Raw genomic sequence first — 21,651 nt, 5'->3', positions numbered from 1 at the left:
CTTCCTAGTCTGGAGCCAGATGTTGATTTCCTCCTCTCTGATGGCTCCATTCACACCTCTGTTCACCTTAAACCCACCAACCAGCAACAGTACCGGCATTTTGCAGCTGTCATCCCTTTCACACCAAAAAATCCTTCCCATATAGCCTGGCCACCCTGGGACGGTATATCTGCAGTGACAGAAACTCCCTTGCTCAGTATGATGAGGGTCTCAATGGCTGTTCACCATCTGAGCTATCTGGATCCTTCCCTCCACCACCAGCTTTTTTGAACTGCACAGATGGAAGTTATCCTTACGACACATTTTCGGCTTCCATAATTATACCGGCCTCAACCTATGTAACATTCTGTCCCCACACCCTCAAATTAATAGTTTCCACCCCCTCTGTCCTATTATCTCCTCGCCATTCTCATCACCCACCCTGTTTATTTGCAGCCCACTCTTCTCCTTTTTTTCTGCATGTCCCTGCCTCAAGACCTCCTGACGCTGCATCTGTTGGCAGTCCAGTCCCTCCACACTCCACCAGACAGCGCTGATCTCTCTCTATCCACCTGTACACTACAATCCCGTCCACTACCCCCCCATCCAGATTTCAGCTTTTCAGCTTGCATCCCACTTGCGCAATCTGACCTGAGATGCTGGAGTTGGCAGTCATTTGTGTGTGAGGTGAGCTTGCCTGTGTGTGTGGGAATGGTTTGTGTGATGTTCTAACCAACCCTTGGGTACATGGCATTTAAAATTCTAACCATTTCATTTATGAAAAAATATATATCCACAAACATAAGCTATATGTATTCCACCAGATATTTGTAAAGGAGGTAAGAACACAAGACACAATATTGTCATCTCTACACACAAGTAAGACGTTCTCAATCTGTTACTAACATTGGCCGTACAGCATGTATTTTAAGTAAAAGACTACCAGCCACACATCAATGAGCCACTCTTCAAGATGACAACTTAAAAATCCACCTTAGCTAATGATAAATTCTGTAAACTCCCTGATCTGTACTGATGAAATTTATTCTCTCTTAACATCTGGAGATATCTGGTACTCTATCACATACCAGCATTTTTCATGTACAATATTCCGACAATGTGGATTGTTATCTTCATCAGCTGCTACCTCAAGTGGAATAGGCAGTCTGTTCGACGAGCAGGCAATGAAGTCATTTGAGACAGATCACAAATCAGATTATGGAAAGATGGGGAACGAATTTGGCAATGCCCTTTAAAAAGGAATCGTCCTGGTGTTTGTCTTAAATGACTTAACGCTGCATGGGGATCTGAACTGTCACTGTCCCAAATGAGAGCACAATGTGCTAACCACTGCATCATGTCGCTTGTTTTTCTTTTCTTCTTTTCTTTCTTTTAGTCCCTTCCCATCCACCCTGCCTCTGGCATTAAGGCAACAATGGAATGAGGGACTGTAATATGATTTTTAGACAAATAATACTAGATGAAAGAATTCAGTTTATCAGTCTTCTCTCTGTCAGACTCCATTTTGGCATCAGTACGACCACTGTGCTACTGCACTGAATACTTCCAATTATGTACTGGCTTTGTATAAGTCGAAAATTTCCTAGGATTTTGTTTTACTTTCTACAGTTTTGTTTATTGGATCAGGAGGAAGAATTTTGCCCTTGAATTCATTAAATGTATCTCACATGAACCATGGACCTTGCCGTTAGTGGCGAGGCTTGCGTGCCTCAGTGATACAGATGGCCGTACCATAGGTGCAACTACAACAGAGGGGTATCTGATGAGAGGCCAGACAAACGTGTGGTTCCTGAAGAGGGGCAGCAGACTTTTCAGTAGTTGCAGGGGGCAAGAGTCTGGATGATCGATTGATCTGGCCTTGTAACACTAACCAAAACGGCCTTTCTGTGCTGGTACTGCGAACAGCTGAAAGCAAGGGGAAACTACAGCCGTAATTTATGCCCGAGGGCATGCAGCTTTACTGTATGGTTAAATGATGATGGCGTCCTCTTGGGTAACATATTCCAGAGGTAAAATAGTCCCCCATTTGAATCTCCGGGCGGGGACTACTCAAGAGAATGTCATTATCAGGAAAAAGAAAACTGGCATTCTACGGATCGGAGGGTGGAATGTCAGATCCCTTTATCGGGCAGGTAGGTTAGAAAATTTGAAAAGGGAAATGGATAGGTTAAAGTTAGATATAGTGGGAATTAGTGAAGTTCGGTGGCAGGAGGAACAAGACTTTTGGTCAGGTGAATACAGGGTTATAAATACAAAATCAAATAGGGGTAATGCAGGAGTAGGTTTAATAATGAATAAAAAAATTGGAATGCAGGTAAGCTACTATAAACAGCATAGTGAACGCATTCTTGTGGCCAAGATACACACGAAGCCCACGCCTACTACAGTAGTACAAGTTTATATGCCAACTAGCTCTGCAGATGATGAAGAAATTGATGAAATGTATGATGAGATAAAAGAAATTATTCAGGTAGTGAAGGGAGATGAAAATTTAATAGTCATGGGTGACTGGATTCGAAGGTAGGAAAAGGGAGAGAAGGAAACGTAGTAGGTGAATATGGATTGGGGCTAAGAAATGAAAGAGGAAGCCGCCTGGTAGAATTTTGCACAGAGCATAACTTAATCATAGCAAACACTTGGTTCAAGAATCATGAAAGAAGGTTGTATACATGGAAGAAACATGGAGATACTAGAAGGTATCAGATAGATTATATAATGGTAAGACAGAGATTTAGGAACCAGGTAAGACATTTCCAGGGGCCGATGTGGACTCTGACCACAATCTATTGGTTATGAACTGTAGATTAAAACTGAAGAAACTGCAAAAAGGTGGGAATTTAAGGAGATGGGACCTGGATAAACTGACTGAACCAGAGGTTGTAGAGAGTTTCAGGGAGAGCATAAGGGAACAATTGACAGGAATGGGGGAAAGAAGTACAGTAGAAAAAGAATGGGTCGTTCTGAGGGATGAAGTAGTGAAGGCAGCAGAGGATCAAGTGGGTAAAAAGACAAGGGCTAGTAGAAATCCTTGGGTAACAGAAGAAATATTGAATTTAATTGATGAAAGGAGAAAATATAAAAATGCAGTAAATGAAGCAGGCAAAAAGGAATACAAACGTCTCAAAAATGAGATCGGCAGGAAGTGCAAAATGGCTAAGCAGGTATGGCTAGAGAACAAATTTAAGGATGTAGAGGCTTATGTCACTAGGGGTAAGACAGATACTGACTACAGGAAAATTAAAGAGACCTTTGGAAAAAAGAGAACCACTTGTATGAATATCAAGAGCTCAGATGGAAACCCAGTTCCAAGCAAAGAAGGGAAAGCAGAAAAGTGGAAGGAGTATATAGAGGGTCTATACAAGGGCAATGTACTTGAGGACAATATTAAGGAAATGGAAGAGGATGTAGATGAAGATGAAATGGGAGATACGATACTGCGTGAAGAGTTTGACAGAGCACTGAAAGAGCCAAGTCAAAACAAGGGCCCGGGAGTAGACAACATTCCATCAGAACTGCTGACGGCCTTGAGAGAGCCAGTCCTGACAAAACTCTGCCATCTGGTGAGCAAGATGTATGAGACAGGCGAAATACCCTCAGACTTTAAGAAGAATATAATAATTCCAATCCCAAAGAAAGCAGGTGTTGACAGATGTGAAAATTACCGAACTGTCAGTTTAATAAGTCACAGCTGCAAAATACTAACACGAATTCTTTACAGACGAATGGAAAAACTGGTAGAAACCGACCTTGGGGAAGATCAGTTGGATTCCCCAAAAATATTGGAACACGTGAGGCAATACTGACCTTACGACTTATCTTAGAAGATAGATTAAGGAAAGGCAAACCTACATTTCTAGCATTTGTAGACTTAGAGAAAGCTTTTGATAATGTTGACTGGAATACTCTCTTTCAAATTCTAAAGGTGACAGTGGTAAAATACAGGGAGTGAAAGGCTATTTACAATTTGTACAGAAACCAGATGGCAGTTATAAGAGTCGAGGGGCATGAAAGGGAAGCAGTGGTTGGGAAGGGAGTGAGACAGGGTTGTAGCCTATCCCCGATCTGTATATTGGGCAAGCAATAAAGGAAACAAAAGAAAAATTCAGAGTAGGTATTAAAATCCATGGAGAAGAAATAAAAACTTTGAGGTTCGCTGATGACATTGTAATTTTATCAGAGTCAGCAAAGGACTTGGAAGAGCAGTTGAATGGAATAGACAGTGTCTTGAAAGGAGGATATAAGATAAGATGAACATCAACAAAGGCAAAACGAGGATAATGGAATGTAGTCGAATTAAGTCGGGTGATGCTGAGGGAATTAGATTAGGAAATGAGACACTTAAAGTAGTAAATGAGTTTTGCTATTTGGGGAGCAAAGTAACTGATGATGGTCGAAGTAGAGAGGATATAAAATGTAGACTGGCAATGGCAAAGAAAGCGTTTCTGAAGAAGAGAAATTTGTTAACATTGAGTATAGATTTAAGTGTCAGGAAGTCGTTTTTGAAAGTATTTGTATGCAGTGTAGCCATGTATGGAAGTGAAACATGGACGATAAATAGTTTGGACAAGAAGAGAAGAGAAGCTTTCGAAATGTGGTGCTACAGAAGAATGCTGAAGATTAGATGGGTAGATCACATAACTAATGATGAAGTATTGAATAGAATTGGGGAGAAGAGGAGTTTGTGGCACAACTTGACAAAAATAAGGGACCAGTTAGTAGGACATGTTCTGAGGCATCAAGGGATCACAAATTTAGCATTGGAGGGCAGCGTGGAGGGTAAAAATCGTAGGGGGAGACCAAGAGATGAATACACTAAGCAGATTCAGAAGGATGTAGGTTGCAGTAAGTACTGGGAGATGAAGATGCTTGCACAGGATAGGGTAGTACGGAGAACTGCATCACACCAGTCTCAGGACTGAAGACCACAACAACAACATCTCACATTGCTTACACTAATTTTGACTTCATTGCTTTTAATTGTTCACTCCATTTACATCTGTAATCACACTCTTTTGGGTTTCATAATGCTGTAGCAACATGGCTACTGAACTAAAGCTTGGGCATCCATCCTTCACAACCTTGTTGAGAACATTTCTGTCTAAAGCATAACATACAACACTTCTGCATTTTATTCAATGATACTCTGCATTTTCAGTCACAGAGTTTGTTGTTGACTGCTCAAGTACACTACCGGCCATTAAAATTGCTACACCAAGAAGAAATGCAGATGATAAATGGGTATTCATTGGACAAATATATTATACTAGAACTGACATGTGATTACATTTTCATGCAATTTGGGTGCATAGATCCTGAGAAATCGGTACCTGGAACAACCACCTCTGGCCGTAATAACAGCCTTGATACGCCTGGGCATTGAGTCAAACAGAGCTTGGATGGTGTGTATAGGTACAGCTACCCATGCAGCTTCAATACGATACCACAGTTCATCAAGAGTAGTGACTGGTGTATTGTGATGAGCCAGTTGCTCGGCCACCATTGACCAGACATTTTCAATTGGTGAGAGATCTGGAGAATGTGCTGGCCAGGGCAGCAGTCGAACATTTTCTGTATCCAGATAGGCCCGTACAGGACCTGCAACAAGCGGTCGTGCATTATCCTACTGAAATGTAGGGTTTTGCAGGGATTGAATGAAGGGTAGAGCCACGGGTCGTAACACATCTGAAATGTAACGTCCACTGTTCAAAGTGCCGTCAATGCGAACAAGAGGTGACCGAGACGTGTAACCAATGGCACCACATACCATCACGCCGGGTGATACGCCAGTATGGCGATGACGAATACACGCTTCCAATGTGCGTTCACTGCGATGTTGCCAAACACGGATGCGATGATCATGTTGCTGTAAACAGAACCTGGATTCATCCAAAAAATGACATTTTGCCATTCGTGCACCAGGTTCGTCGTTGAGTACACCATCACAGGTCCTCCTCTCTGTGATGCAGCCTCAAGGGTAACCACAGCCATGGTCTCGGAGCTGATAGTCCATGCTGCTGCAAATGTCGTCGAACTGTTCGTGTAGATGGTTGTTGTCTTGCAAACGTCCCCATCTGTTGACTCACGGATCAAGATGTGGCTGCACGGTACGTTACAGCCATGTGGATAAGATGCCTGTCACTCGACTGCTAGTGATACGAGGCCGCTGGGATCCAGCACGGCATTCCGTATTACCCTCCTGAACCCACTGATTCCATATTCTGCTAACAGTCATTGGATCTCGACCAACGCGAGCAGCAATGTCGCGATACAATAAACCGCAATCGCGATAGGCTACAATCAGACCTTTATCAAAGTCGGAAATGTGATGTTATGCATTTCTCCTCCTTACACGAGGCATCACAACAACGTTTCACCAGGCTACACCAGTCAACTGCTGTTTGTGTATGAGAAATCGGTTGGAAATTTTTCTCATGTCAGCACTTTGTAGGTGTCGCCACTGGCGCCAATCTTGTATGAATGCTCTGAAAAGCTAATCATTTGCATATCACAGCATCTTCTTCCTGTCGGTTAAATTTCGCGTCTGTAGCACATCAATTTTGTGGTGTAGCAATTTTAATGGCCAGTAGTGTAGTTCATAATCCATTTCTTTTCTCAGCTTGTCACCAGGAGATCTGAGATGTTACTCTCATGAGCCTTTTCTGCCACTTTTGAATGTAAGTTTTGGGTAATGCATTTTGTTTGTAATCATACAGTTCCCTATCCCCACCACATATTTCAGTCGCATTACTATAGAATTCTATAACTGGCAAGTTGAAATCTCCTCCTATTATGTAGCATGGCCATGAGTATTACACACAAAATTTGTCAGATTTTCTTTTAAGCATTCTGCCACTATAGCTCTTGAGACATGTGGGCTATACAAGCATCCAGTTACCATGATTGATTAGCCTTTAGTAAGTGCCTCTATCCAACTTCGTCTGTATTCTGGATCTGAAATAACCTGAGTAAGTATAACTGAGGTTTATTAAGGCAATACACATCATTGGTGTGCAGCCAATCCTTGGGGCATCTCTCACCAGATGGATTTTAAGACTTTACTGCCGAGTTCAAAAAATCAGGGTGATATAGTTCAAGAAATAAGTATCCAAAATTGCTGCAGAATAGTCGAGTGCCTGATTTAAACCCTCCACTTGGATCCAGACTCAAGTATCATGATTGGTTCCCGGAACAAAGCTGAAAATCACCTCTCATGCTCCTAGTCATTTAAAAAAGTGTTAACTGCCATATTTCTGCCAATGATTTCTGTGAACGTCCAGTTGGTATTTATGAAAATAAGTATAGTGCCCTCAGGATATAAATAAACTGGCAGAATCTAATGCTTGACCATGCTCTAAAATGCTATCATCAAAAAAAGTTGGTAACTAGCAATGTCATGCTACTTCCATCATTTCCTCATATCAATACATTATAGCTTAAGTCTAATTAGAGGTTTGGCTTGTAGTGTACATATCACAATAACGTGGACAACACCAACTACCATAATATATAATTTCCCTTTACTGTCTAGTCTCAATATTCCACGCCTTTTTGAAATACGCAACTCAGATTGAGACCTCTTTATTGACAAATATTTTCTTATTATTGAAGGTTTCCTATCCACCTTCCGCTGACTGTCTTCACTGGATTTGTTTTTACGTATTATCTGCTGGTGATGGGATGTCAAGTTGTGGAAGGACTGATCAGAGGGATGTAAGCTGATACTTGCCACAGTAAAGTTGTGCCCTCAGTAGGCAAGGCGACACTCACCCTCTTCTTCTACGCTCAAGGTCTGACACTCACCAAATTCCTCGAGCATGGATACACCATTAACAGTGATGTATACCGTAAGACACTCTGCAACTTATCAAGAGTTGCTTCCACTTCTGGAAGCAGTCTTGGCACACTTCTTGATGGCTTGTGCAAAGCACTGTCTGGGAATTTTCTTTTATCTCATCTATCATTGCAAATCTTCGTCCTTCCAATGGGGTTTCCAGCTTTGGAAATAAAAAAAGTCTGCAGGGGCTAGGTCCAGAGAGTACGGAGGATGAGGCAGCACAGAGATTTCATTTCTTGTGCAACAGTCACACACCAACAGGGATGAATGTGAGGGTGCGTTATTGTGATGCAAGAGCCATGAACTGCCTTGCCACATTTCAGGCCTTTTCCTTCTCACATTTTCTCAAAGATGTCACAACACATCCCAATAGTACCATCGATTAACAGTTTGTCCCTGCAGCATGAATTCATGATGAACTAATCCTTCATAGTCAAAGAAAATTATCAGCATGGTTTTCACATTTTCCCTAACCTGACGAGCTTTTTTTGGTCTTGGAGAACCTTTCCCGAGCCATTGTGAAGATCATAACTGTAGACCCATGCCTCATCACCAGTTTTGATTCTCTTAAGGAACATCTCGTTCTCGTTTGCACACTCCATAAGCCCTTTGCAGACTGTTAGGCAAAGGTCTTTTTAGTCTTGACTCATGAGCCATGGGATGGATGTGGCAGCAACACAATGCATTCCTAGATTCGAAGATGCTGTGTCAGGATTTCATGAGATGATCCAACTGAAATGCTACATTCTTCTGCAATCTCTCGGACAGTCAGTGTTCAATTGGCATGCATAATTTTGTTGACATTCCTGACATGAGTGTCATCAGTAGACATCGAAGGGCACCCTGAATGAGGGTCATCTTTAACTTCCATCTGACCATTTATAAACCGTGTGAACCATTTATAACACTGTGTACAGCTCAAGCACTCATCAGTAAGCTTCAGCATCATTTAGTGTGTCTCTGTAAAGGTTTTCTTGAGTTTCACCAAAAATTAAAATCCAGACAGGTTGCTCCTCTGACTCTAACATCTCGAAATTCACAAACTGTATGACACAACATTCTATTCACTACAGCACTGAACTAAAATTCACAGACATACAACAATGAAACCTCCGGCAGTTACATATTAAACATAGACGTGTGCAGGGATGCCAGCGGCATTTTGCTCCACCACACCATTAGCAAAAAAATTACTAATGTCCCATAATTTTTTGTACACACCTCGTACATGATTCTGACAATACATGTAGTAGTAATATATATAAGTGCAGTTGCCTGGGCACCCTAATGTGAGGGGGAAAGAGAGCAATGGGGTGGGGGTGGGTGGCATAAGGGACAAGAAAGGTGCAGGGATGTAAAACTTTTACTAAAAAGAGAAATGGAATGGAAAATCTAATACAGTACAGCAGATAAATGTGGCTGGCTGATCACTGGAATAGAAACGGATGAGCCAATCACTCAACTACACACTAAAAACTCAAGCCTAAAAGCAATTTATCACTTAAAATTGCTTCTGCTCTTCTGGTAAAATATGAAATGTATTCAGTTAAAATATGCATACAGTGATTTGTACATGATGGGCACCACTTACTGGAGGATCACTGGAGTGCCAAGACATGTATTAATGGACTCTGCACTAGATATACGCTTCAGCTTCCTGGAGACTACCACAAGCAATTTAAACTGATCTTGAGTGTAGTATAGGGTTGAACAATTCAACACGGCAAATCACCCGAGACTAATTTTTAGAGCATAGACTTGCTTGGAGGCAGGCTGGAATAATTTGTTTTCATCAGAGTAAGCATTTGAGGTACACTGTGACCATATAGTTTCCACCAGGAGGACAGTACCCAAAGCAGTTCTATGGTACATGTAACTACACAAATAAAATAACTACAAACAAATCCTGGGTATGGCTATTGGCACCTGCATGGCACCATCCTATACCAACCTATTCATGGGGCATCTAGAGGAATCCCTTCTAACCACCGAGATTCCTAAACCTCTCACCTAGTTGAGATTCACTGATGACATCTTCGTGAAATGGATCGAGAGTGAGGACACCCAATCCACTTTTCTCCAGAATCTCAACACCTATTCCCTCATTCATTCACATGGTCCCCCTCAATGCAACAAGCCATCTTCCTCAATGCTGACCTCCACCTCAAAGATGACTACATCAGCACATCTATCCACATCAAACCTACAAAAAAAAAAAAAAAAAGTAATACCTCCACTTTGACAGCTAGCACCAACACCATACCAAGAAGTCCATTCCATACATCTAACCACCTGTGGCCGTCACATCTGTATTGATGAGCAGACCCTCTTGAAATATACCAAGGTTTTCACTGTGGCTTTTACAGACCAGAATTACCATCCTAACCTTGTACAAAAACAGATATCCTCTGCCTTACATCTCCAGTCACCCACCACCTCCCAAAGTCCCACCATCTGGTCACAAAGGAGCATTCCCCTCATCACTCAGTACCATAGAGGACTGGAGCAACTATCACATACTCCGGCATAGTTTCAACTACCTCTCGTTGTGCCCTGAAATGAGGAATGTCCAACCCACTATCCTTCCCACCCATCCCACTGTGGGGTATTTTGTCACCCACTGAACCTACGCAATATCCTTGTGCATCCCTACACAACCACTGCTTCCAACCCCTTACCTAATGGCTCATACCCCTGCAATAAGACACAGATGCAAGACCTGTCCCATACATCCTCCCACCACCACCTACTCAGTCCGGTCACAAACGTCACCTATCCCATCAAAGGCAGGACTGCTTGTGAAACCAGTCACGTGATCTGTAAGTTAAGTTGCAACTACTGTGCTGCACTTTACATGGGGCATGACAACCAATAAGCTGTCTGTCCACATGAATGGCTGCTGACAAACTGTGGCCAAGAAACTTCTGGTCCACCCAGTTGGTGAGCAGGCTGCCCAACATGGTGTTCTTCATTTCAATGAAGCCTGTGCCATCTGGATCCTTCCCACAAACATCAGCTTTTCTGAACTGTACAGGTGGGAACTCTCCCTACAATATATCCCACTTCCCGTAACCCTCCTGGCCTTAAGTTTTGTAGGTCATTGTTCTTTACCCACCTATCCCCTTTCCTGTTCCCATTCCAGTGCTACAGCCTTCTGTTCTACCAACATACCCACAGTATTTTTACTTCTCTCATTTTCCACTGCCAGCTCCCGGCTCTTGCCCTCCCTCTGTTTAACCTCCCAACTGCATCTGCATGCCCTACCCTCTCCCTACCTCATCCCTGAATACTCCTACTCCTACAAGCAACACTTTACCATCCCCCATCCTGCTGTCCCTCCACCTCTCCACCCCAGCCTCCTCCTTTACCTTACCATCCAGTTTGATTCTCTGATCAAGTGCTGCTGCTCACAGTCTGGGATGGCAGCCAGAGACTGTGGTCATGTTTGTGTGAGTTTTGTGTGTGTGTGTGTGTTTTCTAATTCTGATGAAGGCCTGTTTGGCTGAAAGCTTTTTTTGACGGTCTTTTTGTCATGTCTACCTGTGACTCAGCACCTCTGCTATACTGTGAGTGGCAACTATCCTTTTCATTATACCATCCTGAATTTTGCATTGTTTGATTTTGCCTGATGGCTTTTCTTCCATCCCATAATCCATTGCTTTCTTCCTTAGTCACTATTTTCTAACACATTACTATCTCTGTGTCCATCCTCCTTTCTCTTCTTTTCTGTGCTTCATTTGTCTCCTTCCAAACAGCAGTGTACACATTACTTATGAGCCATACTGTATTAGCTGCGCACAACAGATGGATACAGCACCATGCTGACTGCTGGCGCATCATCTCGTGTCCTGTATTATTCCCATTAATATAATTAATCCTAGGCCTTCAAATTGATCACTCTTCCTGCATAACTCTTATGTATTTTCATGTGTTACTTTCAATATCTTCCTGTGCCACATCAACTTATATCTCACCCTACCAACCCCTCCCCACCCCACTCCTCCTTTCCATTCCAGTTTGTACGTACTAACTTTATCTAATCTACTCACATCTGCCATCCTCCTCCTTCACACTTATCCACCCACAGACATGCAAACCATATTACAATCCTTTCATTTATTTTTTCTTTGATCTCATAATGTTTTCATGTTGATTACACTATAGGCTAGTCCCCCAGATTTCATTTTGTTTTACCATACATCATCTGTCTCATCCTTTTCACATATGTTTGGTGTATCTTTGAGAATTTTTTCAGATGTATTTCTATGTTATTTATGCATTTTTACGTGTTTTTATCCTTCACCATGAATCCTTGCTCCTTCCATCTGCACCAATACAGGAAAGGTTTCTTACCGCTATCCAGAACCCAGTCCCCCATACTATTCCTGTACTGTTGCTTTGCTCATAAAGTCTCCCCAAATGCACAGTACCCATTCTCTGGCTGCAACCTTTCCTTCCACAATGACATCCATCAGTTCAGATTCTGCCAGTCCTTCACCCTCACCAACACAGTTCTGTAAAACCATGTCAATCAGGCCTAAACCTCCTTGCAGTACCTACTCTCCATCCATAAAATTCTTCTGTTGTGCAATCCAAAATTCTTGGATCCCATATCAGGCACTGAAACTCTTGCCCTTCAGGAACTAAAGCAGCATGCACAACACAACCTCAAATATCTCTCCAACCTGTTCACTTCCTACTCCCACCTTGGAATACCACTATTCACTACCCCAACAACAACCTCCAAACCTCCACCGCATCCCCTCACAGCTTACAAATCCAGCCTTGCAGACCTACTACATTTACCCCACCTTCAAAAACTCTGTCCCACCACCACACAGAATCCAGAACCTAAACAGACCTGAAACAGAGTCATGAAGCTTTCCTCCAAATCTCTTAGCCCCCCCAAGTATCAGTCCTTTCCAAAACCTCATATTTTGCCCTGTTCCCAAACTCAATATGCAACACTTGTTAGAGACCATTTCCCTGTCCCTACAATGGAAACACTTTTTTGCCACCAACCCTACCATTTAGACACAACCAAACAACCTGTTAACTTTCCAGAATTTCTTAACCTCGAACCTTGCCTAACCATCATTGCCCAAATCCCTCAATATGCAAGCTAACCTTACATCCACAGAAAGAACTTCAATCCACCACCTAAAAACTAATCCCATCCTTATAATCCTACCTGCTGATGAAGGCTCCACCACTGTTGTATTGAACCACAAGGATTACCTGGCAGAAGGACTCTGTCAGCTGTTAAGATTCATCTACCTACAAACCCTACCACATTGACCCCTTTCCAGAAATCCAGCAGGATCTCCAGTCTCTCCTCAAATCCCAAGTACTTAATTGTTGTTGTTGTTGTAGTCTTCAGTCCTGAGACTGGTTTGATGCAGCTCTCCATGCTACCCTATCCTGTGCAAGCTTCTTCATCTCCCTGTACCTACTGCAACCTACATCCTTCTGAATCTGCTTAGTGTATTGATCTCTTGGTCTCCCTCTACGATTTTTACCCTCCACGCTGCCCTCCGATGCTAAATTGGTGATCCCTTGATGCCTCAGAACATGTCCTACCAACCGGTCCCTTCTTCTTGTCAAGTTGTGCCACAAACTCCTCTTCTCCCTGTTCTATTCCGTACCTCCACATTAGTTATGTGATCTACTCATCGAATCTTCAGCATTCTTCTGTAGCACCACATTTCGAAAGCTTCTATACTCTTCTTGTCCAAACTATTGATCGTCCATGTTTCACTTCCATACATGGCTACACTCCATACAAATACTTTCATAAATGACTTCCTGACACTTAAATCTATACTCGATGTTAACAAATTTCTCTTCTTCAGAAACGCTTTCCTTGCCATTGCCAGTCTACATTTTATATCTTCTCTACTTTGACCATCATCAGTTATTTTGCTCCCCAAATGGCAAAACTCATTTACTGCTTTAAGTGTCTCATTTCCTAATCGAATTCCCTCAGCATCACCCGACTTAATTCGACTACATTCCATTATTCTCGTTTTGCCTTTGTTGATGTTCATCTTATCTTATATCCTCCTTTCAAGACACTGTCTATTCCATTCAACTGCTCTTCCAAGTCCTTTGCTGACACTGATAAAATTACAATGTCATCGACGAACCTCAAAATTTTTTTTTCTTCACCATGGATTTTAATACCTACTCCGAATTTTTCTTTTGTTTCCTTTACTGCTTGCTCAATATACAGATCGGGGATAGGCTACAACCCTGTCTCACTCCCTTCCCAACCACTGCTTCCCTTTCATGCCCCTCGACTCTTATAACTGCCATCTGGTTTCTGTACAAATTGTAAATAGTCTTTCGCTCCCTGTGTTTTACCACTGCTACCTTCAGAATTTGAAAGAGAGTATTCCAGTCAACATTGTCAAAAGCTGTCTCTAAGTCTACAAATGCTAGAAACATAGGTTTGCCTTTCCTTAATCTTTCTTCTAAGATAAGTCGTAAGATCAGTATTGCCTCACGTGTTCCAATATTTCTACGGAATCCAAACTGCTGTTCCCCAAGGTCGGCTTCTACCAGTTTTTCCATTTGTCTGTAAAGAATTCGCGTTAGTATTTTGCAGCCATGACTTATTAAACTGATAGTTTGGTTATTTTCACATCTGACAACACCTGCTTTCTTTGGGATTGGAATTATTATATTCTTCTTAAAGTCTGAGGGTATTTCGCCTGTCCCATACATTTTGCTCACCACATGGTAGAGTTCTGTCAGGATTGGCTCTCCCAAGGCTGCCAGTAGTTCTAATGGAATGTTGTCTACTCCCAGAGCTTTGTTTCGACTTAGATCTTTCAGTGCTCTGTCAAACTCTTCACACTGTATCATATCTCCCATTTCATCTTCATCTTCATCTACATCCTCTTTCATTTCCATAATATTGTCCTCAAGTACATTGCCCTTGTATAGACCCTCTATATACTCCTTTTTATGGAAATGGAAGAGGATGTAGATGAAGATGAAATGGGAGATAAGATACTGCGTGAAGAGTTTGACAGAGCACTGAAAGACCTGAGTCGAAACAAGGCCCCGGGAGTAGACAACATTCCATTAGAACTACTGATGGCCTTGGGAGAGCCAGTCATGACAAAACTCTACCATCTGGTGACCAAGAATTATGAGACAGGCGAAATACCCACAGACTTCCAGAAGAATATAATAATTCCAATCCCAAAGAAAGCAGGTGTTGACAGATGTGAAAATTACCGAACTATCAGTTTAATACGTCACAGCTGCAAAACACTAACGCGAATTCTTTACGGACGAATGGAAAAACTGGTAGAAATGGACCTCGGGGAAGATCAGTTTGGATTCCGTAGAAATGTTGGAACACGTGAGGCAATACTAACCTTACGACTTATCTTAGAAGAAAGATCAAGAAAAGGCAAACCTACGTTTCTAGCAATTGTAGACTTAGAGAAAGCTTTTGACAATGTTAACTGGAATACTCTCTTTCAAATTCTGAAGGTGGCAGGGGTAAAATACAGGGAGCGAAAGGCTATTTACAATTTGTACAGAAACCAGATGGCAGTTATAAGAGTCGAGGGGCATGAAAGGGAAGCAGTGGTTGGGAAGGGAGTAAGACAGGGTTGTAGCCTCTCCCCGATGTTATTCAATCTGTGTATTGAGCAAGCAGTAAAGGAAATAAAAGAAAAATTCGGAGTCGGTATTAAAATCCATGGAGAAGAAATAAAAACTTTGAGGTTCGCCGATGACATTGTAATTCTGTCAGAGACAGCAAAGGACTTGGAAGAGCAGTTGAACGGAATGGACAGTGTCTTGATAGGAGGATATAAGATGAACATCAACAAAAGCAAAACGAGGATAATGGAATGTAGTCAAATTAAATCGGGTGATGCTGAGGGGATTAGATTAGGAAATGAGACACTTAAAGTAGTAAAGGAGTTTTGCTATTTAGGGAGCAAAATAACTGATGATGGTCGAAGTAGAGAGGATATAAAATGTAGACTGGCAATGGCAAGGAAATCGTTTCTGAAGAAGAGAAATTTGTTAACATCGAGTACAGATTTAAGTGCCAGGAAGTCGTTTCTGAAAGTATTTGTATGGAGTGTAGCCACGTATGGAAGTGAAACATGGACGATAACCAGTTTGGACAAGAAGAGAATAGAAGCTTTCGAAATGTGGTGCTACAGAAGAATGCTGAAGATAAGGTGGGTAGATCACGTAACTAATGAGGAGGTATTGAATAGGGTTGGGGAGAAGAGAAGTTTGTGGCACAACTTGACTAGAAGAAGGGATCGGTTGGTAGGACATGTTTTGAGGCATCAAGGGATCAAAAATTTAGCATTGGAGGGCTGCGTGGAGGGTAAAAATCATAGAGGGAGACCAAGAGATCAATACACTAAGCAGATTCAGAAGGATGTAGGTTGCAGTAGGTACTGGGAGATGAAGAAGCTTGCACAGGATAGAGTAGCATGGCGAGCTGCATCAAAGCAGTATCAGGATTGAAGACCACAACAACAACAACATATACTCCTTCCACCTTTCTGCTTTCCCTTCTTTGCTTAGAACTGGGTTTCCATCTGAGCTCTTGATATTCATACAAGTGGTTCTCTTTTCTCCAAAGGTCTCTTTAATTTTCCTGTAGTCAGTATCTGTCTTACCCCTAGTGACATAAGCCTCTACATCCTTACATTTGTCCTCTAGCCATCCCTGTTTAGCCATTTTGCACTTCCTGCCGATCTCATTTTTGAGACGTTTGTATTCCTTTTTGCCTGCTTCATTTACTGCATTTTTATATTTTCTCCTTTCATCAATTAAATTCAACATTTCTTCTGTTACCCAAGGATTTCTACTAGCCCTCATCTTTTTACCTACTTGATCCTCTGCTGCCTTCACTACTTTATCCCTCAGAGCTACCCATTCTTCTTCTATTGTATTTCTTTCCCCCATTCCTGTCAATTGTCAATTGTTCCCTTATGGTCTCCCTGAAACTCTGTACAACCCCTGGTTTAGTCAGTTTATCCAGGTCCCATCTTCTCAAATTCCCACCTTTTTGCAGTTTCTTCAGTTTTAATCTACAGTACATAAACAATAGATTGTGGTCAGAGTCTACATCTGCTCCTGGAAATGTCTTACAATTTAAAACCTGGTTCCTAAATCTCTGTCTTACCATTATATAATCTATCTGATACCTTTTAGTATCTCCAGGATTCTACCATGTATACAACCTTCTTTTATGATTATTGAACCAAGTGTTAGCTATGTATTTAGGCCCACCCTAAAACCTCTCCACGGGGACCATCTCTCCTCACCGCTACCACTCCCCGCACTCCTACTTTCCACATTTTTCCTAAATCTCATAAACCCAACCACCCAGGACATCTCATTGTGCACGGTTATTGTGCCTCACTGAGGTAATCTCTGCTATCATTGGCCAACACCTTCGGCCTATTATCCACAACCTACCGTCCTATGTAAAAGATACCAACCATTTCCTCCACCAGCTCTCCAGAGTTTCTGTTCTTTTAACAAATAGAGCCCTGTTCATCACTCTAAATACCCCCATCCTTTACACTAACATCCCTAATGCCCAGGGTCTTGTCAATATTGAATACTACCTTTCCCAAAGCCCAACAGATTCCACACCTACAATCTCTTTCCTAGTTGCAATGAACAACTGTAGGCTCACCCACAATTACTTCTCCTATGAAGGCATCACCTACGAACAAATCTGGGGTACAGCTATGGGCACCTGCATGGCACCATCCCATACCAACCTATTCATGGGCCATCTAGAGGAATCCCTTCTAACCACCCAGAATCCCAAACACCTCACCTCGTTCAGATTCACTGATGACATCTTTGTGATCTGCTAATAGTAAACTGCAAGAGCGTCTATAGAAAGGTCCCAGAACTGCTCTCATTAATAAATGGTCACAATGCCCACATAGTACTAGGGACAGAAAGCTGGCTGAAACCAGGTTTTAACAGTAATGAAATTCTAAACTCAGATTGGAATGTATACCGCAGAGAGAGGCTGGACAGTGAAGGGGGAGGCGTGTTTATAGTGATAAGAAGTGCAATAGTATCGAAGGAAATTGACGGAGATCCGAAATGTGAAATAATTTGGGTGAAGTTCACGGTTAAAGCAGACCCAGAAATGGTAATTTGATGTCTCTATAGGCCCCCTGGCTCAGCAGCTGTTGTGGCTGAGCACCTGAAGGATAATTTGGAAAATATTTCGAGTAGATTTCCCCACCATGTTATAGTTCTGGGTGGAGATTTTAATTTGCCAGATATAGACTGGGAGACTCAAACATTCATAACGGGTGGCAGGGACAAAGAATCCAGTAAAAAATTTTTAAGTGCTTTATCTGAAAACTATCTTGAGCAGTTAAACAGAGAAACGACTTGTGAGGATAACATATTAGACCTTCTGGTGACAAACAGACCCGAACTATTTGAAACAGTGAACGCAGAACAGGGAATCAGCGTCATAAAGCGGTTACTGCATCGATGATTTCAGCCATAAATAGAAATACGAGGGCCGTTCAGAAAGTAACCTCCGGTTGATTTAAAAAAATACACGAAGTTAAATAAAAATATTTTAATATATACATCTTACAACTACATTTTTGCACTATTTTTCTACATAGTCTCCATAACGATTGAGGCACTTATCGTATCTCTTCACAAGCTTTGAAATTCCTTCTGCATAAAAATCACCCACTTGTGCCTGGAGCCAGCCTGTGACCGCATCTTTGAGCTCTTCGTCATCATCAAACCGCTGTGACCCGAGCCATTTCTTCAAATGCATGAAGAGGTGATAATCACTTGGCGCCAGGTCTGGGCTGTAAGGTGGATGGTTGATAACGTCCCACTTGAAGGACTCAAGAAGGGCCGTTGTTCTGCGAGCAGAGTGAGGACGGGCGTTATCGTGCAAAAAAACGATACCGGAAGTCAGCATACCACGGCGTTTGTTCTGTATAGCCCGTCGTAACTTTTTTATTGTTTCACAGTACACGTCTTGATTAATGGTCGTACCACGTTCCATGAATTCAACCAACAACACCCCTTTGGCATCCCAAAACACCATTGCCATCAGTTTTCTGGCAGAAAAATCTTGCGAGGCTTTTCTTGGTTTGGTAGGCGAATTTGAATGAGCCCACATCTTTGAGTGTTCTTTTGTCTCAGGGTTCACGTACTTAATCCAGGTTTCGTCACCGGTCACGATTCTGTTTAACAATGGTTCTCCTTCGTCCTCATAACGTGACAGAAAGTCTAATGCAGAGGCCATTCTTTGAGTTTTGTGGTGGTCGGTAAGAATTTTGGGCACCCATCGTGCACAGAACTTACGGTAACCCAATCTTGCTGTCACTATCTCGTACAAGAGAGTCTTAGAAATCTGTGGAAAACCAGTAGACAACTCCGACATTGAGAAACGTCGATTTTCACGAACTTTTGCATCAACTGTCTGAACGAGTTCGTCAGTCACCAATGATGGTCTACCACTCCTCTCTTCATCATGAACGTTTTCTCGTTCACTTTTAAATAAACGTACCCATTCACGGACAACTCCTTCACTCATAACTCTTGGTCCGTACACGGCACAAAGCTCACGATGAATAGCTGCTGCAGAATATCCTTTGGCTGTAAAAAACCTTATGACAGCACGCACTTCACATTTGGCGGGGTTTTCTATTGCAGCACACATTTCAAACTGCCACAAAAACTAAACTAGCGCAGGTACGACGTTCACTCGACCACGGCTTGATGCCGACTGACCTGTTGAGTGCGTGAACGCACAGATGGCGTCGCTACTCCCCCCACAACCCGCACTGTGACCAATCGGAGGTTACTTTCTGAACCGCCCTCATATTAAAAAAGGTAGGAAGATTTTTCTCTTTAGCAAAAGTGACAAGAAGCAGATTTCACAGTACCTGATGGCTCAACACAAAAGTTTTGTCTCAAGTACAGATAGTGTTGAGGATCAGTGGACAAAGTTCAAAACCATTGTACAATATGAGTTAGGTGAGTATGTGCCAAGCAAGATTGTAAGAGATGGAAAAGAGCCACCGTGGTACAACAACCGAGTTAGAAAACTGCTGCAGAAGCAAAGGGAACTTCAGAGCAAACATAAACATAGCCAATGCCTTGCAGACAAACAAAAATTACGCGAAGCGAAAGGTAGTGTGAGGAGGGCTATCGGAGAGGCGTTCAATGAATTCGAAAGTAAAGTTCTATGTACTGACTTGGCAGAAAATCCTAAGAAAGTTTGGTCTTACGTCAAAGCGGTAGGTGGATCAAAACAAAATGTCCAGACACTCTGTGACCAAAATGGTACTGAAACAGAGGATGACAGACTAAAGGCCGAAATACTAAATGCCTTTTTCCAAAGCTGTTTCACAGCAGAAGACTGCACTGTAGTTCCTTCTCTAGATTGTCGCACAGACGACAAAATGGTAGATATAGAAATAGACGACAGAGGGATAGAAAAATAATTAAAATTGCTCAAAACAGGAAAGGCCTCTGGACCTGATGGGATACCAGTTCAATTTCACACAGAGTACGCGAAGGAACTTGCCCCCTTCTTGCAGCGGTATACTGTAGGTCTCTAGAAGAGCGTACCGTTCCAAAGGATTGGAAAAGGGCACAGGTCATCCCCGTTTTCAAGAAGGGACGTCGAACAGATGTGCAGAACTATAGACATATATCTCTAACGTCTATCAGTTGTAGAATTTTGGAGCACGTATTATGTTCGAGTATAATGACTATTCTGGAGACTAGAAATCTACTCTGTAGGAATCAGCATGGGTTTTGAAAAAGACGATCGTGTGAAACCCAGCTCGCGCTATTCGTTCACGAGACTCAAGAGGACCACAGACATGGATTCTCAGGTAGATGCCGTGTTTCTTGACTTCCGCAAGGCGTTCGATACAGTTCCCCACAGTCGTTTAATGAACAATGTAAGAGCATATGGACTACCAGACCAATTGTGTGATTGGATTGAAGAGTTCCTAGATAACAGAACACAGCATGTCATTCTCAATGGAGAGAAGTCTTCCGAAGTAAGAGTGATTTCAGGTGTGCCGCAGGGGAGTGTCGTAGGACCGTTGCTATTCACAATATACATAAATGACCTTGTGGATGACATCGGAAGTTCACTGAGGCTTTTTGCGGATGATGCTGTGGTATATCGAGAGGTTGTAACAATGGAAAATTGTACTGAAATGCAGGAGGATCTGCAGCAAATTGAAGCATGGTTCAGGGAACGGCAATTGTATCTCAATGTAGACAAGTGTAATGTGCTGCGAATACATAGAAAGAAAGATCCTTTATCATTTAGCTACAATATAGCAGGTCAGCAACTGGAAGCAGTTAATTCCATAAATTATCTGGGAGTACGCATTAGGAGTGATGTAAAATGGAATGATCATATAAAGTTGATCATCGGTAAAGCAGATGCCAGACTGAGATTCATTGAAAGAATCCTAAGGAAATGCAATCCGAAAATAAAGGAAGTAGGTTACGGTACGCTCGTTCACCCACTGCTTGAATACTGCTCAGCAGTGTGGGATCCGTACCAGATAGGGTTGATAGAAGATATAGAGAAGATTCAACAGAGAGCAGCGCGCTTCGTTACAGGATCATTTAGTAATCGCAAAAGTGTTACAGAGATGATAGATAAACTCCAGTGGAAGACTCTGCAGGAGAGACGCTCAGTAGCTCGGTACGGGCTTTTGTTGAAGTTTCGAGAACATACCTTCACCGAGGAGTCAAGCAGTATATTGCTCCCTCCTACATATATCTCGCGA

At 42.3% G+C, this 21,651-nt stretch overlaps 1 protein-coding gene across 1 annotated transcript in view; it reads right to left on the bottom strand.

Moving 5' to 3' along the window:
- LOC126212684 (uncharacterized) overlaps positions 1-21,651 on the bottom strand; it is an 83,873-nt gene that overhangs the window by 37,380 nt on the left and 24,842 nt on the right. The window lies entirely within an intron of this gene.

Source organism: Schistocerca nitens, chromosome 1 (genome assembly GCF_023898315.1).
Source record: "Schistocerca nitens isolate TAMUIC-IGC-003100 chromosome 1, iqSchNite1.1, whole genome shotgun sequence".
Taxonomy (NCBI): Eukaryota; Metazoa; Arthropoda; class Insecta; order Orthoptera; family Acrididae; genus Schistocerca; species Schistocerca nitens.
Note: the sequence above shows the minus strand (reverse complement) of the source record. Positions and strands in the feature narration are given on the sequence as shown.